Raw genomic sequence first — 26,435 nt, 5'->3', positions numbered from 1 at the left:
CAGTCAATGTGCCCGCGTCATTAAAACAGCAAAAAAAAAAAGAGGAGTTAGCCAGAAATTTATAACCTTTCTGGCGCATCGCCCCTGGCGGACACGAGGGTTCGATAAACGTCTACGGCACCAGACACCCCGTGATATGGCTTCTAGGAAGGTAAACGAGGAACACGTGTCTTGACGCAACGTGCCTTGTTGCGGCTATGCGAGCCAGTGAGGCGAACGGCGCGACGCGTTGACCCATCTGCTCGCTCGAGTCTGATGGCCGTTAGCTGATTGGGCAATCTGACGGTTATGGCGTCAAGCAAAGCAAGCCCTTGCTGCTTCAGGGTTACGGCTGTGAGCCCATTGTTGAAGAAAATGATCATTATGGCGATGACGACGACGATGATGAGGGTATAATAATAATAATAATAATAATAATAATAATAATAATAATAATAATAATAATATAAACTGCAGCTTTACGTGCAAACCACAGCCTGATTGTGTGGTACGCCACAGCACAGTCGACGGCTCCAAAAAATTAAACCACCTGGTGTTCTCTAACGTGCATTGGCATTCAATTACTTCACCTTCGCCAAAATAAGACAGCCGTGGCCGAGTTCAAACCCGCAACCTGCTGGTCAGAAACTGAGCACCACCACCCCTACACCACCATGGCGGACTAAAGAGAGTGAGAAACCTTAAGTTCGCTAGCACATTCATTCGTGCGCAACTGATTGATTGATCACCCCGCCGCGGTGGTCTAGTGGCCAAGGTACTCGGCTGCTGACCCGCAGGTCACGGGCTTGAATCCCGGCTGCGGCGGCTGCATTTCCGATGGAGGCGGAAATGTAGGCCTATGTGCTCAGATTTGAGTGCACGTTAAAGAACCCCAGGTGGTCGAAATTTCTGGAGCCCTCCACTACGGCGTCTCTCATAATCATATGGCGGTTTTGGCACGTCAAACCCCACATATCAATCATCAATAAACTGGTTGATTGATTAATTGAGTGAGTGAGTGAACACACTGTATTGCGCAGCCTCCACCATTCCGTAAGTACTTCCAGTGAATGAGAAAGAGCAGACGAGAGCTTTTAAAAATTCTGCAAAATATTTACCAGGCTAATAGGTACATTAAAGCGGGAAATAAAAAAGTCACTAGTTTCGGTGTTCTCTCGGAATGAATTGAATTGAATTTATTTGCTCTCTTTTGAAAGAAAGACTGCACATCCTTGGACCTCTGATAGAGTCTAGTCTATTTGTGAAAATGTTGTTTTTTAGACATCTCTTGTTCAGGCGTTGTTCATTGCCAAAAACCCTCCATTCTCCAACGATACTCTGCCTTTCATCACACAGAGAGATAAAAGGTATATAGAACAACAGGAGGTTAATAAAAGGAAGAAATTTGGTTCGCCACCCAGCATTGACGCAATGGGAGAGAGAAGTTAAGAAGACAGGTAGAGGCTGTTTAGTTAAGATAGTTATCCGTAGAAATTGCACGGTTGTAGTAGTGGTGGCGTAGCAACCGTCGGTGTTACCCTGGCATATATAGTCGGCGATTGCTCTGTCTGAATGTCTCATGAACAAATTGTGTGTTCGTGTTTCTCTTTCGCAGTCGAAACAGAGCGAGGCATAATTACAGAGCTAGCCGATCCCCTCTAGAAAATTTATTTTATTTCTGGGCAAAACATTCTTATAGCAAACAATGTTAATGATACCACCATGTGTCTGCGTTTCATTGTTGCATTGATTGTCTCATTATAGTCATTTTTTTTACTTTTTCCCAACCGCACTTTCGGCCCGTCGCGTACATACCTAATGTGCTTGCCTTCACGGTACAACTTGAGTAACAACAACAAATAGAGAAATAGGTTGTGCGCTGGATCACAAATTCAGTTTAATTAAAAAGTTCTGGTAATGAAATGGTCTGCATAACTCAGCGTGGCGCGCAAACTATGCAGACTATAGCATATAGGATGCGTGAAGCGCGCCTTCATTCCGTACGGTTCTGTTTCCGCTCCTGTTTAATTGCACATATGCACGTCTGTGTGTGTCCATCTTTGTTTATGTGCACTCATCAAGACACTTAGTTTCGCGAGCGTCAGTGTGTACTAGACATACGTTGAGCGTCGTTGTATCCGTTGGTGTTCCAGAGCACAATTCAAGAAATGTCGAACGATGTGGTGGAAAAACTATATATATATATATATATATATATATTAGTTCAAAAAATCAAGCACGTAGGAAAAATTGTTTTGTAAAGGACTGACGTTTCGGCCGCGGGACCGGCCTTCGTCGGAGTCAAGGCCGGTCCCGCGGCCGAAACGTCAGTCCTTTACAAAACAATTTTTCCTACGTGCTTGATTTTTTGAACTTTTACTTCCGGGTCCTATGTTAGCACTTCATTGTATATATATATATATATATATATATATATATATATATATATATATATATATATATATATATATATATATATATATATATATATATATATATATATATATTACCAGAGAATATGTATGCTATATAACTTAATAACGTGGGTCACGCCAAGTGCATAAAAATAAATGATTGGTAACAATAAAGTTTAGAAAAAAGAAGTGAAGACAAAATGTGACCCTATTAGGACAAATTCAAGTACATTATTTCACTATTGCCCATATCTTAGACAGCCCACGACACTCTCTTGTGCAGGAGAAATTGTGGAAGCAGCTGACATCCGCAGTGCATCGGAAGCATACGTAACTCGTCCCTCTTTTGGCTCGCCTATTAAAGAGCTCACGTGTTTGAATTGGTCATGAGAAAGTAAAACGTACCTTCCTCGTCTTTGATTTTCCTTCACACCGGCACTTTCTGCCCAGGCGCAGACGTCGATGTCATCGCGTTGCTTGCATTCTGGCATTATAGTTTAACCTGCCTGTCAGCGCTCTTGAGGTTCAGTCTCTCTGTGTACCGTTTTCGTCACCCTAACATTCAACTACATCTACCTGCAACATGCGCAAGCACAAATTTAACTCGAACTAGTGCGAAGAAATGCGGACAGCAACGATTGGGACAGCTTAGCACTAGTGGTACGAAGCCTGAAGGAACTGCGGAGCTAGACAGCCTTCTTTGTTTCTCTTTGATTTTCTCCTTCTTTCTTTTTATCTTATCAAGTTTTCTCTGCCATTCTATCTCCCTATTTCTATTCGTTTCTATTTCTTTTCCTATTTATTCTTTCCTTTCTATTTCAAGTTCTTAATTGCTTCTTTTTTTACTTTTAGAGCCTACGTGGTTATAGCTGCGTTGCCCACGCGACGACAGCATACGCCAAAATGCGATATCCGGGGCCATGCTGCGTGCTTGATATCATTCTCAAGGCACTCGAAGAACGAAAGAAAAAACGCGGGCTCATAATGCTACCGACGGCTGCGCTACATGCCAAACAACATGAAACGACAAGAGCATACGACATGCCTGGTTCATAAAGTGCTCCGCTCTTACAATGAAGCCTTCATACCACAAGCATGGGCTGCCAATTGATTGTTTTTTCAGTATCACCATTTACCTTGTCGAAAAAAACAAGAAAAAAAACACAGCAGGAACCACGATTTCATCGGTATCGAAACTTTATTCAGTGACAACAACTGTTGTTTTGATAGCCAAACTGACACTGTGCTGACCTACTTGACTGCCTTTGCTATGAAGTATGCTACTCAAATTTCACACTTACTTTTCTTTTTCTAGGTTAAATGGCAGATCACTAGAGCATGAAACTAACTCTTTAAACAACAAAGTCGCAGGTTTGCCGCAAAGGCGAAGAAATGAATGCGATAGCAACAAATTGGAATGTCACGCGAAGATATGCAAGCAGATGGAAACGTGCCCCACGTTGCTCACGCACAAATGACGCACGAAACGTACTCACAGGTACAGATGAACGCGAATGCGTGTTTCAGTAGTTGCTTCGCCGTGTCTGAAAAGCACGCCATTTTCCAAAACTGAGATTGTGCCGCCAATGCAGTGACCTTTGTGCGCCCGGTAACCACAACAGAATCGCCCCGCCGCGGTGGTCTAGTGGCCATAGGGTTCTCGGCTGCTGACCCGCAGGCCGCGGGATCAAATCCCGGCTGCAGCGGCTGCGTTTCCGATGGAGGCGGAATTGTTGTAGGCCCGTGTGCTCAGATTTGGGTGCATGTTATGGAACCCCAGGCGGTCGAAATTTCCGGAGCCCTCCACTACAGCGTCTTTCATAATCATATGGTGGTTTTGGGACGTTAAACCCCACATATCAATCAAATCAAACCACAACAAAATCGTTCCGGTAACAGCCTCAGGTATATGATCTTCCCCACCGTGAAATAAGTGTGCGTTCTTGTGAGCGCCCACCCCACCACCCTCTCTCTCTACGAGGCAAAGTACGCGTGGGACATGAGAGCGCGCGCCGCCGCGTCATGACGATTTGGTGACGCGCGCTGGTTTCGCCATCTCGCTGGTAATGCTGGAAGCATAATAGTTCAATCGTTTTTTCTTGCATATATATATATATATATATATATATATATATATATATATATATATATATATATATATATTGTTGTCACGCCTTCCGACGGCCTTTTTTGGTACGGAGAGGTGGTTGTTCACGTGTCGCGTTTAAAACCATTCGTGCGACGTACACAACCGTCATAAACAGCGGCCATGTTGGCCATTTCGGCGCGAGGGGGAAATTAGTGTAAGCACAATATTCACAGCGTTTCACTTTCATCCTCTTCATCTGTATATAATCGTCATCACGAAAAACGTCATCCTCGTTTGAGGTGTTGATCAGGCGATTCGGCCTAATAAACGCCGTCGCGACCTCAATGCTGCTACTGTCTTACAATATATATATATATATATATATATATATATATATATATATATATATATGAAAGTAGATGCTCTTTCACATAACAACTGTTTATTCTGCCGACGTTTCGACTGGAACCCTGTCTTCTTCATGCCTTCAGAAAGAAGGGGTTCCCGTCGAAACGTCGGCAGAATAAACAGTTGTTATGTGAAAGCGCATCTACTTTCATATTTATAACCTTGCGGCAACTGGAGTTATTCTTCTGCATATATATATATATATATATATATATATATATATATATATTGCCTCGTATACATTCACGGGGAATGATGACGGCGGTCGCTGACGCCAGCGGCAAAATCTAGCCGAGAGTGTTCATACAATGGCTATCGCAATAAATCTAAGAACTTATTAACCTATAGACACGCATAACAGCAAATATGAATGCAGTTCCACTGTTCGATGGTTCCATGCACATTCGGCGCGTTTAATCCTCATGGGGCTGGCAGCGCGAGTCGTAATCGCCAATTCCATGCGTATCAGGCCGTTATGGTCTAGCAAATGCGAAAGTGACACGTAAATAGGGAGCCTCGAGGTCGCGGCCGCTTGTACCGGCGCAGCTGCCTGCCTCATTATGCTGTAGACGCCACGCATCGCTGGCTCGCACACATTAACGCCAACACAGCCGACATTTTGCCTCGCTCCCCAATGGATGCTACAGCTCAGGTACACACTAGAACAACAGGAAAAATAAATCACCTATTTCGATCACGCCACCCTTAATAATTCCTTCTCACACTTTTGTAGCAGGTCCAAACCATGGTAAATATCTATTCGTTTGTCTAAGACCATCATTATGCTCTTTACCGAATGTTCATTGCCCTTGACTTTTTAATATTGTTAGTTCATGCAAGGTCCTAAAGAGATCAGGTTGTCTACATCATACATCGTACGTTTACATTTACACTTATGTTTTCTTGCGCCTCAAGAAACCAAACTACTGACACACGAACCCTGTTCGTCTCATTTGCGAATATGTTGGCAAGATATGCAGCTTCCGCACAGGAAATGCCTTATCAAATAATTTAAATACCTTAAAAAAGTGATTCGTTTGGTAAACAAAGGGTATAACAGCCATTTCTTTCCGTCGAATTTTTTTCCCCGGCTAGGTCTTATATACATGGGTGAAACATATCCACAATGAATGCCTGAAATTTATTTTCATCGTAATCTTCCTAGCCTCGACACTTCAGACCGCTTTCTGAAGTTTTCCACTCTATATGCGAGGAGAGACCACGCCCGAAACATTGTAAGTTTTTTCAAGCACACTATTCAAATGTTGCTTTTTCCCTTCAACAATAGAAGCCGAGAATCCATTGCCCGGAAGTGCCCATTCCTTATCACATGAAAAATTTCACGACACTTGTTCATGAATGCTCATTTGTCTTTCTTTTCTTTTCATTTCACTTCTGTGTTAGTTTTACTGAGGCTGTGGTATTTAAGAACTCTGTACTTTAAAACAAATAAAAACTATGAAAGCAGCCCTTAGTCTGCACATCGAAACCATTCCTGGAAACCTGCGATTCAGAAAGTCTTTTTCTGCAGCGGAGTTCCAGTGCTGCGTACACCAGGTCACAGGTTTAATTCCCAGCCATATCGGGCCCGTATAATGCAGATATTACAGAGGTGCTGCTACGTTGGGTGTCAGAAGTTCCTGGCGGAAGCTGCTTCGTCGACGCGGCCCATTATGGCAGCAGAAATGGTTTTGAAACAGTATCAATCAACCAGAGGGGCTCGATTATTGACGCTATTTCAGTACAATGCTCGTGGTCATGTGCAGCCGAGCAAGTGGTCATTGTCTTGACGCTTCTGGATGACAAGCATGAACATATTTTCATTGACTCTAAGGCAGCCATCCGGGCCTTCAGCCTTGGCGCCGTGTGTGAAGAAGCCTATCACATACTGGAGGGCAAAAGCATCACCACCCACACTCAAGTGGTTCACCACTCACAAGGGATCCATCAGGGAAGGCCCCACAAACCTGAACGAGCTGGCCCATTTCAAGGCGCGAGGTCTCGCTTACCGCGACCACGGAGAACCAACTCCCCACCGGCCCGCAGTGTGGAGAACAGAGATCAACCGACCACTTGTAATGAAATTATCAAGCACTCTTGCCTCGGCAGGAGAGACCTTCTCCTTCTTAACAATAAGTTAAATCTAGTGCAGGGTTTGACTTTGAGGCTACAGCAAACGAGTTTGTATCACAGCCCCGCTTTATTGCATAAAATATATCCCAAAATTCGTCCTAACAGCTCTTGTAGGCACTGCAATAAATTCACTAGCCTAGAAGACATTATCTGGCGTTGCCCCTCGTTGCGGGGCACATACCTGTTCAATGAAGGAAAATGGTTATCCGCTATCAAGAGCCCCGATGTCGGGGTTCAAATCTGGACTGTCCAGAGGGCCCACGATGCGGCGGTCGGGTTTGGACTGACTGTCCCATCATGGGAGCGGCCCGCTGTGCGTGGAGTCGTGCGCCTCAGGACTTCAAAGCCCTTTCGTCAAGGTTGAACACGAAAGGATACAACTCATTTTTCGACCGACTTGGTGCTAAGCAGCGCCCGTTGAATTGTTATATATGATTTCATTTGTTACAAATTGTGTTTCATTTGGATCTATTGTATCGTTATACCCTTGTATCGTGATATCACATTGAATTTTTGTGTACATGTATGCCAACATAATCATGTATATTAGAGCAAATGTCTTCACTGTAACGTAGCGATGTTAGTCGTGAAATATAGATGTGCAGAAGTGTATGTGCCCTGTTACTGGAATTGTATGAAGCCTTCGTGTTCTGTACATGCTGTAAATAAACTTTTTCTAAACAAAGTTTCGCATCCGTCCATCTATTACAGAGGTCGTTAACCTCAGTGTTATAAGTTCAAATAGATGCAAGTTCAAGCGGAATTTCAAGTGCGGTTCTACAACATATATAGTAGTGATTATCATACAGATGTGACGAAAGTATTGTGTACTAAAATACAACTGGCCTCTGGCAGTGACCGAGCTTGCAACACTCTTTTACGTACCCGATGCTCTTAATAACTGAGCTACGATAGCGCTAAATGTCTCGTTCAACTTACGGAGTATTATCGTGCGAAAAAACCTGCTTTTGTTATTCAGCGTTTTTCGCAGCCATGACGGTGAGTGTGGACCCCTTCTTTTATTTTTTGCTAGATAGCGTAACGTGCATATATATTTACATAAACGGAAGCTGCTGTGTTCTTAAGACTACATACCCTCAACTTTAGTAAAAGAGCGTTGAGATAGACAAAGGAAAGTAACATCACAAAATAAGCTTGTTTAATTTCAGCCGATCTTTCAAATAATATTTTCAACATAGCGTCGCTCAGTCACGGCGGTGTATTGTGAGGAACTACAGGACACAGTGAACATGCCTATGCCTAATCTTTTTCAGTAGGTCCAATAAAATTAAACAGATTCTCCGCGTTTTTAGGTAAATAGTGTCATTTCTCAACACGCAGTACAAATCCACACATTCCACCACATCCACGGAATTTCCCGTCCATCAAAATGGCAAGAGCAACAATTACTTTTTTTTCCACACCCTCTAAACGAACGTGTCATGACCAGGTCGCCAGCCTTTTAAGAAAAAGGAAAGCAAACAAACTGTCAAGAAAATTAAACGTTAGGTATCCACGTCAATGTAATGTTGCTCAGCACAAATGCCGTATTCGTTAACACATCAAGGCGGGTCTCAGGTATCCTCAACATTTGCCATAAGCACCATCTTCTTTCCTTAACGCTAATCTGTATTCATAGCACAACAATGCATCTACAGTATCAGCTTTACACATTCGTTACAATAATATAGCAAGCAAAATGGCTGTAGAAAAACATAGTGCACAATTTCTAAGATATATTTAGTGGGGACCATACACACACAAATTACCGTAGATGGCTTGGGTATAGTACTTCTTTTGCAAAGGGTGTGTCAAAAGAATGGCAATGATGGCCAATGCATTCATTTGGCTAAAGATAATATTAATCACAATAATTTATAGGGCTAACATGCCAAAACATCCTACAACCAGAGACGCCGTAGTGGAGCGCTCCGGAAGTCTCGGCCACCTGCTGATGGGGTTCTTTTTAAATCTGAGTACACGAGCCTCGAGAATTTTCGCCTCCATGAAAAAAATTCCCGCCGCTGCCAGGATTTGATCCCCTGACCGGTAGTCAAGAGTCAAGTATCATAACCACCATGGCAGACCATTTACCTAAACTTCCAAGTTCAGCCTTTAAGCAGCTATGGAATCTCCTAATCGTTCATTGTGAACAAGATAGTTCCCCGTATTTGCTGCAATTCTCCCTATTTACGTATGTACGCCTACTATTATTGCAATCTGTGCATATGATTCCATCATAGTTTAGGTAAATCAATGTATCTAAAGATAAGTAAATTAATATGCGGGGAAAATATGAAGACAGCGTTCCCGAAACCATGCCCGCCTCGTTTTTATATACAGATGAAAGCTGGAAGAGAGGGAGAGAACAAATTGAGAGAAAGGCAGGGAGGTCAACCAGAATTGTGGCATCCGGTTTTCTAGACTGCACAAGAAAAAGGGAGAAGGATATGAGGAAAGTGTGGAGAGAAAAATAGACGTGTGAAATAAGCGCGGGTGCAATAGCTTTCATCGTTAATGTATAGGCTATAGCACCCCCGATCTTCATGAATGATGTAAGGTCTGATGTTTCCTATGTGCTCCCATAAACACCAATCCTTCTACGACAAGGCTTGTCCGTCCCGCCGTATAGTAGTCTAGTGACTAAGGCACTCGGCTGCTGACCCGCTTCGCGAGATCGAATCCCGGCTGCAGCGGCTGCACTTCCGATGGAGGCGGAAATGTTGTAGGCCCATGTGCTCAGATTTGGGTGCACGTTAAAGAACCTAAGGTGGTCAAAATTTCCGGAGCCCTCCACTACGGCGTCTCTCATAATCATATGAAGGTTTTGGAACGTTAAACCCCACATATCAATCAACAAGGCTTGTCCCTTTTTCATGTAAGATCTTTCACAGGATATACTGACGTTAACCCGAAAGGTTCATTTTCGAAAAGGATTATGAATGCCCTTCTTATGTTCTGGAAGCGAATTCAAACGATGTTACGTACGCCCTTACTTCCGCTTCAGATACGCGGGGCAGACATCAAGGCAGGAAATCAAAGGAAGACGGGAGGGGGGACTCTCTTAAGTGCTCATTCACGCGCAGCAGCGGGCCGCCTGCAGTCAAGTTTGCATGGGTCGTGTGTGGGCCAGCGGAAGTGCAGATGCGGAATCGTGCATCTATATTTCGTGAAAGGCATTTGCCTCCCACGCTTTCGCTTTTCGAGAAGTGGAGATTCCCTCCGGACTTTCGCTTTTGCTGCAACTGGACTAACGTCTAGTATGACGCTCGTTGATCCGGGGCGGAGGGAGAAGGATGCCAGATGTATATGGAGGTTAATCGGAAAAAATTTCCTGTTGACAACAGCGTATACGGTGAGATAGTCACTCAAGATGAAGAAAAGAAGAAACAAGCTGATCCAAGTCGTACTGTTGATGACAGTTTATCGCGTAATTCCGTATGTCTTTTTTTTTTTTTTGGGGGGGGGGGAATAAGATATATCGCATTTAATGCTTACGACGGCGAGGACGGTGGATGCCCAACGTCCTAGATATTTCAATTTTGAGGCGCAGCTTGCCTGTACAGTGCGAAAGAGAGTAACATTATTGTTACGCAAAAATGAGGACACGATGTAGAGAGAAGGACGAGGAAGAAGCTGACTTTCTTACATGCGTACTTGATATGTTATTTGATGCTTCATGTCACTAATGTTTAATTATCCCGTTCACACAGCACCCTAAGGTTTGAGTAAATGTTCTGCAGGAACCTGGACTCGGCCACTACTGAGAATCATTGCGTAAATATTTTTGAATTTCTTCCTTTCACTTTTCTTCACTTTTCGCACTTCTTTGAACAGCAAGTCTGTGGCACGCAAATGCATTTTACATATGAACATGTACATTCCGAGTATGAATACCAAAGGGGTGTGGAGTCCTTATGGGTATGCATCACCACTGGCTTTCTATTTATATCTTTGTTTACATGGTAGTAAAATGAAATGTTAATTATATTATTGCGGTTCAACGTAGCAAAACCCCAATAGTATATGAGAGAAAACGTATGGTGAAGGGCTCCTGAAATTTCAACCACCTAAGGTTTTTTTTTAACGTGCACCTAAATCTAATCACACGAGCCTTAAGCGTTTTCACCGTCATCGAAAATGCAGCCGGCATGGCTGGGATTCGATCCCGCCACCTGCTGATCAGCAGCGAAATGCCTTAGCCACTAGGCTGGTCTAACCGAAAATGTGGACGTACTATCAGCGTCAAACGAAACCCGAACAGTGGCAAACCTTCACGATGAATTAGTGCGCACCGTTCAGTTATGACAGGCGCGCGCATCATGTTCGGCAGCTCTGCGCCTACATGCGTGCCTGTCCATAGCGATAAGTAGACGGCACGCCCTATACTATTGCGAAGGCTTGCTCGGGCTGTTGGGAATTCATGTCACGATGATAGTATACATGTAAGCGTCCGCCTACTCGTTTTCTTATGAACAGGTTGGCCATGCGTCACGATTGTGTGCGTGAGAAAAGCTGTTCCGCAAAAAAAAAGACATTTCAAGCATGGTGACTGAGAGAAAACACCAAAGCGATGAAGTGTGGATGACACTGTGGACACAATTACATGATGTCGAAGTGAAGAAAAAAGAAAGTCGCATACCATTTGATTCACGTGTGATTCACGCAGAACGTCAAAGGGTCACCACGCGCTCGCTATTACGACGACACACAATATGGTGTGTATCTATCTCATGACGGTTTTGCGTGCGGTCGAAATGCATTTATTTCGCATTTATCTCGTCCAAAGAGTTTTGAGTCATCCCCGATGGTGTGGGCTCTGTAAGCACATACATGCTTACGATATGTTCTAAGACCCGTGCACCCTATCACATTTCCATGTACACTCAAAGAAGTAAAGGAGGAAAAGGGGTATCGAGGTTGCTCTTTTAGAGGAGTAACTAACTTTCCACACCCATTCGAACTCACGGCCACTCAGCCAGCATGCGCGTACACTAACCACTGCACCACATCACGCTACAGCACCATCTAAAAGGAAACAGGCTTATGTAGGCACTGATGGGTAGTTTGCACATGGCGTGAACATTCCTGCAGTTCAAAAAACGGACGCTTTACTCTACAGGGAGGAAACTGCCCCTTCTTGGCGTGCCGTGTGCGATCTTTTGCGCAAATTCCGTCTTGAAGACGAGCAAGGAGCCTCTTTCGTGGGTAACTGCGCAGTTCCTCCACAAAATGTTTTGGAGTGTGAAATACAATTGTGCTTTTAAATGCGCTGTATCTTGTCACGCGTTCACGTTGGATAAGTACGCCCATATGCCATTGTGTCCTAATAGACTCGTAACATTGAAAATAAAAAAATTATCTAGCATAACTCGCCGACTGAGACGCGTATGTCGTTCTGGAATTCGAGCACTTGTGTTACCAACAATCAGCGATTATTCCCTCCATGTGTAGCTAGTATATATGAATGAAGGAAGTGTGCATGTAAGGGCTCGTTGTCCTTGCTAGTCACAATATTAATTAGATATATACGCACAAGATGTGCGTGTTAGATCATATTGGTATATAAAGCGTGCTTTGAGTTGCCGTTAGCTCTAGCCGCTCTTCCGCAACTCATGACAAGGATGGTGCAATCTAGGCGCGTATATAGAAGTTACCGCCAGAACGGGGCTGCGAACTATTCATTAGTTTTGCCCATCCGCAGCGGCCAATTGGGCTGCGAATAAACAACGCGGCCTTACAAACAGTAAGGGAGGCGCGTCCGTGCGATATGCTCCGAGATTTTGGCAATTCAAAAATTGAAGTTGAATCATGTTTACTCAATCGAACGCGTCACTGCTGCGAGAAAAGTGTCCAAAGAGTTATAGTAAATTCTAAGAGCTTCTTTAAAACTATGCTTCCTTCGCCCACTACACATTCTATATGTAGGCAATATTGTCAACTCTGCGAAGGTCCGGCTTGAAGCAGGTGCGTATCTTCCCCGTTATTAGATATTCGGACGAGCATACTTTCAGCACTCTCACCCCCGTATTCTAGAACGTCCCTTCACTCAACGCTTCACCTTCACTTGAGAAAGCCGATCGGAGCGGCGTCTCTAGGCACGGCAAGTCACTGCAAATCAGAGACAATCTGATGCGATTCTTGAGTAGTGCAGCGTCATTTTCAGCCGAGCGGTGGCGCAGTGCTCAACTCTGTCGAGTGAAGGGTGTGAGTCGAGTCGAGGAGCGTTTGTGAATACGGGGTTCAGCCACCGCGGGCGTCTTGGGTGCTCGACTGCTGAAACGAAGATCACGGGATGGCATCAGGGCAGCGGAGGCTGCATTTTTTATGACAGTGATGTATCAAAGGTCCATACATTTAAATTTGTGAGCTTGGTAAAGAATCCCTGGTGACCAAAATGTCCGGACCCCTCAACCCCTCAACCACGGGTCTCTCATAATCATATCGGTTTTTTTTTTTTGGACGTGCAAAATTCCCACAATATTATAGATTATGATTGCCCACAGAACTCGCGAAAAGGGCTTGTAAGAATCAACGCGCCAAAACGAGGGACTCACGTGCCGTCGCTGTGCGACCATCACGAACCGCGCGCGTGGTCGTTTTCCAAACGAGTCACCTCACGACTCGACCACGCCGCTCATGACTCAGCGCCGTCTCTGTCACGTCTTTCACGACCAAGAGATAAGCGGGAGAGAGGGAGAGATAAAATAAGGCTCGTCTTTTAGCGTGACTAACCCACGCTCGTGACGACGGCGCGCAAACCCTTCTTGCTTATTCCGCGCGTTTTCTTCTGCGAACAGCGCCGCCTTTTGTCCTTTACTTCTACTTCCTCGGAGCCTCGTTTATACAGCCTTTGCCATACGAGGCATGTCCAAAATATGGGCGAGAACGCATACGAATCTGCTTCTAGAGTCGTCTAACGTCCCCGATCTCAAACAAAAGCAGGAGTTACGGGAAAGGCGCGTGCTCGGCGCTTGTCTGACCGTGACCTCGACGCTCTTGCAACGCGAGCTGCGGCGAAACCGTGCGAACGGCAACGCGATGCATGTGTTTCCTTACTCTTTCTCTCTCGCAATGCTACGCCGCTAGAGGCAGGGAGAATTTCGTCGTCCACACTTTCTTCGTTTCTGCACAATGCTCACCACCATGTTTTCTTCACAAGAGCAGAGATAACAAAGAAAGCAAGCGGTGCTCCGAAACCCTCTCGACGCGAGTATTTGCCGTGGTTGTTGTAATCTAATACCGGGGTTTGATTGGTTGGCCTATTAAGCTTAATGTCTCCAAGTGATTCGGGCTTCCAGAGACGCAGTCGTGGATTCATCCGGATAATTAATTTACTATATAGGTTTCTATAACAGACACTTTATTGCCGCAATAACAAAGCCTTCCTACAGAATGCATACACAACTACTTGTACTACTTCTGACCACTAGCTGTATTCGGTCTACGAATTTGAGTCGGAAACAGCGCTGTTTGGGCCTATACGTCGTAGGCTCAGGGCCAAGTGTCGGCTGAAGTCCTCAGGAAGTGCACCGGGGCAGAGCGAGAAATTGTGCCTTTACTGCGCGGGTATCCCGGGCTCGAGTGCTGGCCGCCGTTCCGCCGTGAGTACATGCGCCCCAGCTTACGCATCGTCTTCGCGGATGCCAGAGCGATATTCACAACGTCTGCGCTCTTACTGTGCTATAATTTTCAGTTCAAACATGAACAGTCTGTGGTGAAGATCGAGACTTGGCAACTGAGCACGTATGGTTTCATTCGCACATTGATGCCGCACATTTCTTTTTTTTTATTTAAAGGCCTCGGAACAGCATTTAAGAAAGCCCTCAAATTTGGTAAAATGAAGTGATAACATTTTATTTTGGTGTACTGAAACTGTAACGTTACCTGTTTTTTTTACTTATACTTATAGCGTTATGGTTAGTATAAAAACGCTCATTAGGTGGTGGAGCTCCAGACGAACAGGCGCACGTTCTCCAAGAGTCACGGAGCACGAGAAGAAGAGGAACAAGATAGCGCCTACTGGTTCATGACTATGACGCGTTATATTCGCACTACAGAGTTCAACAAAAACTTCAAACAGCTCCACCAATAAAAATGCCCTTCGAAGTACATTAATAACGCATATGTCTACAACATCCGATGGAGCAGCGATGTGTCCCTGTGGAACATGTGGTAAATGCCATTATGTTGCCCTAGATTTTGCTGCATAGTTTACTGGCCGTCGCAATCAGATTCGGCTTTTCTATTTTTAAGAATTCAGGTGCACTGTTTCACATGAGCGCTTAGGCATAGCTTAGTCTTCCCTGACGATCTGCGTGAACCTATGGAGGAACAAGATTGCAGATGACTTACCCGACACGCCAGATTGGCTTCAGATGAGCTGCCAATGGCTCTTATACCAAGCTTTCTTTATCTTACATTAATCACCTCTTTTAGGGCGGACAATGCCTCACGTAATATTGCAGTACAGACAAATCCGCACGAAGTAGTACGCTAAATCGACACCATTTCGAGCTGCCTGTTCTGTCCAGCGCCGATGCGGGAAGCCGACTGGCGTCATCTCCTAGGACATGTGCTCAGCGACAAGCGGCTCATTGACGCCACTAACAGCATGCGCGACCTCTACACACCGAGGACGCTAGACAACTCTGTGGTGCGTACCACTGGTCTCTCCTAGATCTTAGGCTGGTATCCAGACTGTACAACCATGTGCAGCGTGTACTGATGCCTCAGGGCGGATTAACTCAAAGAAGAAAATTACATACGAGCACACACGTACGATCGATTCAATCGTGATGTAATATCTTTAGAAATGTAACTTGTACAAAGTATTAAAGAAGCAGTCCTACGCGCATTACCAACACTCTTATGTACGGCCTAGAGTAAGGAAACAGCAATCGCCTCATTCAATTTCACACCACACGCTCTTACGTACGGATGAGAATAAGGAAATAGCAATCATATCATTCAATTTCGCACCACACCCAGTAGGAGGTTGGAGGGAATTCAGCAATAGGAGCTTAAGCGCACTGCTTGACAAGTTTCTCTCGCATAGGAGCCCCTTCTCTGTCACGTCCTCCCAAAAATTTTATTCGGGCTCCAAAAATCTTTGTCGCCCTTTTTTAATCACATCACGAAATGAGTTGGTGGCAACGAATGAAAGGCAGGGAGATCAACAAGTAGTGTTGGTAGTTATATATTGTATACACAGCCTCTAATATGGCTAAGTTGACTCGATACATCCCTCAGGCGAGACATTAGTGTTACGTTGGTATGCGAGAAAAATTACAGCATGGAAAGAGCTCAGATTTTGGATGAAAAAACTCAAAATGCTCGGCGCTATCCAAGACGACGAAGCGTACTGGTCGGGCACGCTTCCTTTCTAGCACTGCAATAATGGAGACTGTTCGTTATAAAAACATTGCGCAGTCTTGTCTCATATCACCCACATAATGAGATTCAAGCCAACTCTATCCAAATGAAAGAGTATGGGTAAAGCGTCTATGTTTTAGTGCGACATATGTGCCGACATGTCTGATTCGGGAATCAATTCATGCAGAAAGAACAGAAGCTATAGCCAATTGGTACGTGGTCTCAAGTTTGCTTTGTTCTTTTTGCAGGAAAACTGTAAAACAGTTCCCCATTTCTAATCGCACATTTACATAGAAAAAGTATGCCCAAATACTAAAACAATGCTCCGCACAATGATATTACAGTTAATTCCTAATATATTATCTCTGCGTGTGTTGGCTCGTGGGCTCAGCGACGGAAAGGTTTTCGCAGTCGTTCTTGAGATTTTTTAGTTTAGTTAATAAGCGTAAAACTTTAATTACAAAGTGACACTTTCATTTTTCTCTAAACGAGGGTTATCCGATATATTATTTCAATGTGTTTTTTTTTTTTCAGGTTAACTACTGTTCACACAGCCCTTCTTTTTACTTCTGCTTAAACGTCGTGATTTCCGTACAAGTATTCATATTGAACTAAAGAAACTTTATTGTTGATATCTTAATTACATGATATTGTATTCCACACTTATTCGTCAATACACCAGAATAGATGCGTGGCAACATTTCCAATGGCCTAAATCTACGAGATCCTCTGTGCCGTGATTAGGGAAACAGCCCAAGATATTAACAGAGCTTCTCGTGAAAGCTCACGCTCTGGTGTCAATGTAGATGACTGAGAGTCATTTCAATACAGACTCGACATTTTGGCGTTGTGACCACCACCAAACTTCTACATTTACCACCCAACCTTTGCAAATACGTGACTACTAGCCAACCTTTACATTGACCACTGCATGTTGTCTATCGCTGCTCGATGATGAGAGCTTTAGGGCGCATTAGTGTTTTTGACATACGCTGACAGCTTGCTGCTGCCGTTCGCAAGGGCAACAATAGGCCGGCTCAGCAAGTCGTCATCCTCTTGAAAACTGTCTTCGCAATTCAGCAACTGCAGTAAAGCAGCTGCAACTGCAGTAAAGCAGCTGCAACTGCAGTAAGTGGAGGTGTGGCAGCTTGGGCTAGTTGGTCCTTCGTGTCCTTTTTGTACCTGGGTCGTCGTTCTGTTCTCGCGCTATAACTATCGTAGTGGAGGGCTGCGGAAATTTCGGCTGCCTGTAGCTAGTTAACGTACACCTAAATCCATGTACACGGGCCCGAAGCGTTTCAACTCCATCAAAAAGCAGCTGCTTTCGATTCCGCGACCCTCGGGTAATCAGTTTAGCACCATAACCATTTGACCGCAATGACAGGCGACAATGCATTAATCGAAACAATTTGCAGCCATCAGTTATAGGTAACACCTAATATAATAAACATGGCGTAGGTGGAGGATTACGATAATGCTGGCACGTATAGACGTTATGGGCTGCGAAAGTGCATATGGCCTAACTAATGAAGCGCTTTTAAGGCAGACGGCCGTGAGAGCTCCCGTAGATAAGTAACTCCCTGACGATTTGCCAGTGCCGTGCGTCAAGAGAAATACAGCATCATCCCAGTACTGCAGAATTACTTATCCAACCCGTAGTTACCATACTCTACTGGGTAAGAACAATGTCAGCCTCTATTCCTGCAACGATTATAAAAGTAACAAAGACTACTGTCGTATTGTACGCTGAATGCATTGAATGGGCTATATACAGCCCTATACGCTTGGTTCGGCAAGCTTTTCTATTCTGAAAACAAAAAAGTCTTCTGGACAACGTAGAAAAAGGCAAGTATTTCGACAGGCTGAAGATACAGATTGTGCTGTCTGAGAAACACCATGTATTGTATGCAATGAAGTGTCTCGCGCTCTTCTGAATTTTCCACATAAAGCTGAATCGAACAGGCTGCGTAGAAATGGACGCATGAGTGGAGTTTATTACCAGCCAGGTCTGCGAGGAAGACCTAGAGTATGTTACCGCCATAGCTACTGCCTTAAGTGGCCTTGGCTACCACGGTTACTTCTAAGCCTTTCGCGGTTCTCCTTTGATCTCCCGTGGCCTATGACTCAATCATGGCGACTTACGGAGTCGCGGCGCTTATTAATTAGTCGCGAGGAGAAAACAAAGGATAAAAAACGTGACTGCTGAGCGCAACCCCAACACCGGACATCCGCATCAACGCGACAAAACACGCTTCTTTCGCTGCCTTTTAGACAGGCGTGCTAGGACGTTGTTTCACTGCTTGATTCCGCTAACGAATGTTATCGTGAAGACACCGCACGTTTATGCAAGCGAGCTTCCATTACGGGAAAACCACGAGGTTCGTCATTCAAATTTCTCATTGTGGCACATCTTTGCGCAGTGAACTTTATTTTCACAGCTGACAAAATTTAAGAAGTTGCGAAAGCGTCTGTAGAGTGTCGAGTCACTAATACTACTGTTAGCTGGTAGCGGTGCGATAGGAAGCGGGTGGTTCGACAATCTCTTGGACATTAACGCTGCAAGTAAGATACAAACATTGACATGTTGACCGACACATCCGCTAGTAGTTATGACACTCCACTGCTGGGTTGTTGTAGCTGCGATGCTACCCGTGCAGTTATGTATGATGAAACAGCCCGATATTAACAGTTAGCTGGTCTGAAAAGACCGGGCTTCAGGACACTAAAAAAGGTTTTGTGAATCAATGAAGGCGGTTCGGGTTTTGTGTGTACTCACTTTCGTGCTAAGTTACAGCGCTATAATACAATACAACATTGTTAGCTGCACTGCCGCATTGGTAGGGCTGCTAAATTTCACCATCTTGTATGTGCAAGTAGTGTTTACATTGAGTTAGAAGGCGGAACAGTGTTGTAGCAATCTTTTTCTGAACGAATCATCATCCATTTAGTAACGTCTCTTATTACTTTCTTTCCTCCGTTGTCGTAAAACCCATTACACTTGCACAAGCTCTCTTCGATAAATTTTCGAAAGAGTCCCTACAATACTTAACACCCCGGTTTTCACGAAGAGAACAAGAATAAAAAAACACAGTTACATATTTTCATATAGTGCAACAACCGTGTTATCAATTGTATCGCGGCCGTCGAACCCACCTTGCGAGTTTAGCAATAAGATGAGCGGTTACACTTACTCAATGGCGCATTTATCTCCGATCGCAACGATGGCAGCGCTACGTAGGAGCCAGTTTCGACACACTGTGAAGCCGAAGATATCGCACTTTCTGTCACACAAGCAGCGTGGCCAAGCACAACCGTAATAAATTAAAAAAAAAACGTGCTTCACAAAATGGTATCCGAGAAGTCAAACAGCACCGACAGGTGTCTTTCGAACTTCAATGCGGAGGGTCACACCACACCACACAAACGACGGGCGCTGTCTGGTAGGAGTGCGATCGAGAACAGCAGGGTGACGAAACGCGAACTTCGCGCGGGCAGGCAGGCGTTCAGCGGTAGGGCATGCATCAGCAACCGTGGCTCTCGGTCTGCAAATGCGTTACGCGAGGAGCACGCGTTTTTTTTTTTTTTTTTCGCCTTCTCCTGGGCGTTCGTTCATGGCCCGAGCTACTCACCGAGCGCGAAGACGGGTGGAAAGGAGGAAACCAGCGGTGGAAAGAGCGCGAGCCTCAAACAAAAGTGTGGTGAGGGTGGGCCTGCGACCGAGAGGGAATCGTGCTCACGAAGCCTTTTCCTCTCCGCGGTCAGCCATCCGCTAAGTCCACGCTCCCCCGTGAGAGGCGCCAAGAGAAATAAAGACGAAAACGCGAACGAAAGCAAAAAACGACCACCGCATGCGCTTGCTTGTGTAGAAAACACAAATGTAAGACGTGACACGCCGGCGCAGCAATACCGGAGACGGGGTGATTCAGCGCCCGCTAGCAGCGAATAGCACAGCAGTAGTATAGTATACGCGCGCACAATCTGTGTCTTTCGTGTATGTTTTACTTCGCCGTGATTACAGAGGCCGCAGGTAGCTTTCAACGGCTTCTTCCCAGCGGCAAACGGCTGGTCTTGTGCAGCGTCGTTCCACTGCCATTCATTCCGAAACCGAAGAGCGGCTATTCGGACGGGGGAGGGGGGGGGGAGACATGGTGTAATGGAGTATATATCTTACGCCGAAGACGGGGGCAATCGGCTACCCGGCTGAAAAATACAGAGGGAATTTTTTTCTGGGGTTTTCTGGGGCTTTCCGCAGGGTATCTTGCAGGCTGTTTGCGACGTGTTACTTTCATTGGTTTTTTTTTTTTCAGTTTTTTTTTCTTGCCACACAACACTCGTGGTTTCCTTTCTTTATACATTTTTGAGTTGACACGAAAAGGAGCACAACGGGGCTCTCCTAAGGAGTGGATTTAAAGCATTCCAGTTTTCTGCCATGGAGAAATGCATTATATTCAATTATATCTGTACTCCGTAGAGCACGTAATATCAGGTGTGTTTAGAAAAAGTGGGTAACGATTTAGAGTACTAGGTACTCTACTATGGGAGAGCGTAAAGCCGTCCAGCCGGTATGTGTTTAGAAAAAATGTTTAATCACTTTGAGTACTTGGTACTCAACTATGGTAGATGTATAGTAGTAAGATGTCCCTAAACAACCATCCATTAACAATGAAACCAAAATACCTCCCACAGCAGCCGCACGAAATGTTGTGACACAATAGTAAACAACGTTGTGCTTTTAATCATCAGGCGTATCCACCTTTTTTTTCAGTACAATTTCAAAACGTTATCCTCGACAAAAGAGCCAGGTAATTGGGACCCCAAAAGACGAACTCAAATATTTGACCCGTAGAAGACATCGACGAGTAGACGCTCTCTTTATACAGAGCGCAGGAAAAAATCTTACAGACATTTCACGCCTTCGACACTCTGATTTATTTTCGCCCCTTTTGGCATTACTTTCACATGCCTTGGCTTTTGTGGTACTCGTTTGATGTTCCTGGAAAAGCCCGACAGCAGTGGTGGCCTAGTTTCTCAAAAGCCACAGTCTTTGAACAACGACAAGAGCAGTTCGTGTCGTTTTTTAAAATTCTTGAAAGAAAGTGAAGAAGAGCAGATAATTTTTATCCAGTGTGAACATTGTATAGGGCTACTAGCCAGACAGTCCAGGATAAATTGTATTTACCTCTTTTTTCAGGAATGCTTTTCAACGTGCTTTACCGGTACTTATATTACAGCAAGCACACAGATAAAGTTTTCTCAGGCGTACTGCACATGGCAACTTCATTTCAAAACAATTGTTGGGCATTAGTGGAGTTGCGACCGTACCAAAGTAAACCAGCAGAAATAGGCAGAAAATGTGATATGGCAACACGTATCGCCTTTATATATATATATATATATATATATATATATATATATATATATATATATATATATATATATATATATATATATATATATATATATATATATATATATTCAGTGATAGAAAGTAGTAGTAGCACTGTGTGTGAATTAAGTTTTAAAATTACCAAATGCAGAAGCACAGGTATTTAACATGCGTTAAGATACGTTCATTTTTAATAAAGCAGTGTGAAATAAAAAAAAACTACGAATGAAAAAGCAGATAGGGCGAGCGCTGCACTAACCTGTTCGCTCCATCGCCTTTCGAGTTTTACTTTTTTTTCGAGCAGCTTTCTGAAATTTTTGCGATAATAATTTCTCACACTGAGTGACAGCAACAAGGACTCAGCTCTACAATATGCACTCATCTAAGAAAACCAACATGTGGTAGTGGCTTCATCCAGCCACTTTCTCGAGTGACCAATACGGCTACCTTGCGCAAGTTTTCCTGCACAGTTTGCGGGAAGCAAAGAAAAAAATGCTTGTCAGGATTCGTCGAAATTGCCTGCTCATGTCTTACTGTTTCACTTCGAGCGCTAAGTACTAGATATTTCCACGCGATAAAAAATAAACACCATAAAGAAATGAAATCAATGTCTGTATGCAGCTTAGAACTCTGAATTGAATATAGGGAGGTCACCGGTTAAAAAAAATGATCGTTGCCAGACACAGCTATCCTCAAAGAAGAATTGAATACCTATAAAACAATGAAATATCTAACAAATGTCCTACAATAGCTTTGGGGGAGGGGAGGGGGTGCATGGTTCCTCACTACAACAGCTCATCGCCATTTTGTGCAGGGATATTACATCCCGTTTCGGTCACTCCCAAAATAAGTGCGCCCCATCGGACCACGAATATTACAATGCGTGAATATCCATGATAATAATCACACGAGCCGTTAGCATACGTGGTAACAAACACAAATGAATGCGTTACATGCTTTTTATGCTTTTATTTGGTGAATAGTTTCTTTAGGTAATAAAATATGATATGGATATACCTGCGTAATCTGCGTTCCTGGACACGAGGGTCTATAGAAAAATGAAGCGGCTCACGCCGCTGCCCGCGAGCACGTCAGCCGGGCTGCCCTGGGACCAATGGATACCTGATCCGTGGTTGCAGCGATGGAGGTAGTAGAAAACACCTACTCGTCGCTACTTCAACACTACAAACTGGAGCGACGGGTGTACTCTCCACCCCATCCAAGGCTAACCAAAGAAGAGAGCGTGATTTTCGGACGCCTACAACATGGCATATTAATATATGGCATATTAATGCACGACCTCTACCCAACGGCACAAGGCTACATGTGCCCGCTCTGCAGCTTACCAGACACCCTGGCGCACTTGCTCCTGGAATGCTAGTGCCATGCAAACCACGACGTGCAACTGGAGTGGGACCAAGCCCCAAGAATAAACGACAACCACCTAATGGAAACGTGGAAAGCCAAGATCGTTCTCGAGGACCTGGAGGACCAGCGACAACTCATCGCCAGGGCCAAGAAGGCAGCCGAAGCCAGAGGGTTCCTGGAGAAGGGAACCTTCCCACTTTAGGGGGACACCGGGCCTCACTCGGCGCACTTTTCTAAATAAACGTTTACTTCTCTCTCTCTCTCTCTCTCTCTCTCTCTCTCTCTACCTGACAATCCCGCAGGATAGAATAAGCGCAATACGACTGTCAGCTACGACAAAGCTCACACATTGCAGCACTCACCCGTGGGTGTAGAAGTCGCACCAATGAAGCTTCATAATACAACGCGAAACTTGACTAATACGAGGGAACAGGTTCACTCAGTATAATAAAGGTGCCCGGTGCATGTAATTACTGAAGTTTTCCATTCATTAGCGTCCACAAACGAGCTCATTAACCCGAAACAAGCAAACCCCGTCGACGGGTGCAGCACCGGAGTGAAAGGACATGTACCGAGTGGCCGAGATCAGTGCACATAAATTGTATATCTGTGTTCGTAGTTCGGCGAGAACTCATGCACCAAAATTCATTCGCTGTTCGCACATACAAATTTCACGTCTCTTGCGCGAGAGCTTTCCGCCTCGTATTCATGCTCCCGATGCAGCCGCGGTGATGGCAGCGAATGTCTTGAGCGAAACTATACAAAAACCCGGGGCCCCCAGAAAGCATTGTGAAGATTCCCTTTACTCAAGAATCCATATACGATGTTTCAGTTTCCACGGAAATAAAACAACACAGTAGAAAAAGAGAACAAGCGAAGCGAGCTGCGTGGCAGTCTGGATTTGAATAGCCGTATATAAAGAGCTTGGTTCGGCCGGCAAAACTGCTGTACTTGAGAAGGCGTCGGCAAATACAAGCCTTTTCTTCGCCGGATGAACTGCGTATGACATCTGCTCACGCTCGCATAGAGGCGTTACTACTCAAGCGGAGGCGGCACAATAGTGGTACCAGTCCACGCTCCAGCTTTCCGCCAGCCCTGCGAGCCCTCTATTTGCCTTCCAAACTGGAATATAAGGAAAGAAAGAAACGACTGAATAAAGCGAAACGCATTCGCCTCCGACGCGTCCGAACGCGCCGGCCGTGCGGATTTCCATCCCACACACTTCGCCGCTCGGTCGGAATATATATACGGTGGCGTCGGTGGGTGCTCACCGGAGATGTGCGCCCATATTTCGCTTTTCTTCCGCTTTACGTAGGCCGCACGTGCGCGATCTTCGCCCCTGCGAGCACTCGCCGAGGCGTCTCCTTTGTATTCTCGCGTATTATAGGTATTATCTGTACGCGGGATGTGTTTACGTAACGGGTGCATATCTACATATGCAGAGAGAACGCACTTGCTAGGCAGGTGCATTCGGGTAAATATTCATATACCTGTTCAGAAGTGAGGAAATTCTGGTATATGGCAATTCTGTTCGACGAGGTACATCTTGTGAACTTTTCGCGTGTATAGGCGTTATGTTCGACGCGGCTGGATGTGTTTGTTAGATGTCGCAAGCCTTTTCAAAAAACAGGGTGGTTTTCGTCACACAGATAACGCTGCGAGAGATTCAGAATTCAGGAACTCTCCCTTTGAGTTCGCACACACCAAGCTCTTTTGAGTTATGAAGTGGCCTCCATAATTATAACGGTCAATAGCGCATTGTTAAGGCAGACATGTTTAATTAAAATTGAAGTTTATCCATTATTTGATTCAGCGCAGTTTAAGAAGATTTTTTTTTTCAAAACATATAGACAATGGGGATTTAGTTATGGGTTTGCTGAGTTCTTGCAACAGTAAATAACTTGTTGTTTGTCATAAAAAGGCTCGCCTTTTACTCTCGCGAAACGGTATACTTACCCCATTGCAACACCGAGTTTACGCATGTTACAAGTCGTAGCAGCCCATAGAGATTAAGCCTGTGGCTTCTGGGTGACTTTAAACCGATCCGCACTAAGCCAGTTGTCCATTTTGAAAATGCAGGTCGGTATACACTGTTGCGAGGGTCCCTTTTGTCTAATTGAGAACAAAGAGAATGCCTGCGATTGTTTTTTATACTTTCTCAAACAAAGAAACGAGACAATTGGAGATTAGCACTTCGTCGGTGGATTTCTATATGACAGACAGTTTCATTTCTGCTAGACTTTTGTGTTATTGCTATAACAAATCAGCACGACTGTTATGTGCGAGACTTAAAACATTGGACCAGAAAGCTAACGATTCGTGTAGCCTCCTGTAAGCTCACGCACAACGCTGAGCTTTTCTTGGCCCCGGGCGAAAGTTTGCAACTAAAGAGATTTTGAAGTAACGCCCTGAGCGGCTTTGTGGTGCTGAAATACCTGAACTCGTTAATAAGCCTCCAGCGCCATTTTGTACTTCATTAACGGGCGTTTCGTTTTGTTGTGTTTTTTTTTAGAGAAAAAGCACTTCTAGTTTATACCTATCTGGAATTTGTGAATATCAGGAAATAACACAAGGTTTTAGCTGGACTCGAGGGGGAGTCGTTCATGGTCGACGTTCTGGCCTGGTGTTCTGCGGTGCTTACGTGTTTGCTTTGCCGGTGAGGCTTGGCGTTGTCCATCCGTTTCGGCAGCGCACCCGGCACAGTCGCACGTTCTACGTGATTCTCATCGCTTTAGACGTTCTCCCGCGGCTCTCGAAGTGTGACGTATACCCAATTCAGACATAATTACTCATCGCCGTCAGCCACTGCATGAACAGTTGGCACAAAACCCTTTGCAAGTGTTTAGCGAATACCACGCTTCCCAGAAGAATGACGAAGTATAGCATAGCGAATGCTAGCCTACTATCCAGAAATTATGATCATTGATGCCGCAGTGGGTACCCAGCAAGTGTGCTTGCAGCAGTCACCCAATGAGTGTTTAGAAAAGGCTCTGTTAAGGCTGTGCTAGCTTTCGGATTGATTGTGCTGCGCCTTTCGCGCAGGCCTGGTGTTTCCTTTTTTTTTTGCTTACCTTTTTCCCGCTTACCTCTTCCCCCGTGCGGGGTTACAAACCCACAATCTTTATCTGGTTGACCTCCCTGTAATTCACTTAACCTTTCTCTCTCCCTCTCATTTTGCAAGCTGCGGATATTACGTGTTATTTTCAGGTTTACTTCAACTCTTTAAAAATAATTAGGTCATTATTTTAGACATTTAGGATATGTAAAGGCAACGAGTTGTGAC

The 26,435-nt window shown here is 44.7% G+C and overlaps 1 protein-coding gene across 1 annotated transcript in view; it reads right to left on the bottom strand.

The window, feature by feature from the left end:
* Positions 1–19,979, bottom strand: part of LOC119164602 (uncharacterized) — a 156,814-nt gene extending 136,835 nt beyond the window's left edge. The window contains exon 1 of the mRNA XM_075893676.1: positions 19,590–19,979. The gene's annotated coding sequence lies outside the window, so the exon portion shown is untranslated. The remainder of the gene's footprint in view (positions 1–19,589) is intronic.
* Positions 19,980–26,435: the final 6,456 nt, after the last annotated feature.

This window comes from Rhipicephalus microplus, chromosome 1, assembly GCF_043290135.1.
Source record: "Rhipicephalus microplus isolate Deutch F79 chromosome 1, USDA_Rmic, whole genome shotgun sequence".
Classification (NCBI taxonomy): Eukaryota; Metazoa; Arthropoda; class Arachnida; order Ixodida; family Ixodidae; genus Rhipicephalus; species Rhipicephalus microplus.
Note: the sequence above shows the minus strand (reverse complement) of the source record. Positions and strands in the feature narration are given on the sequence as shown.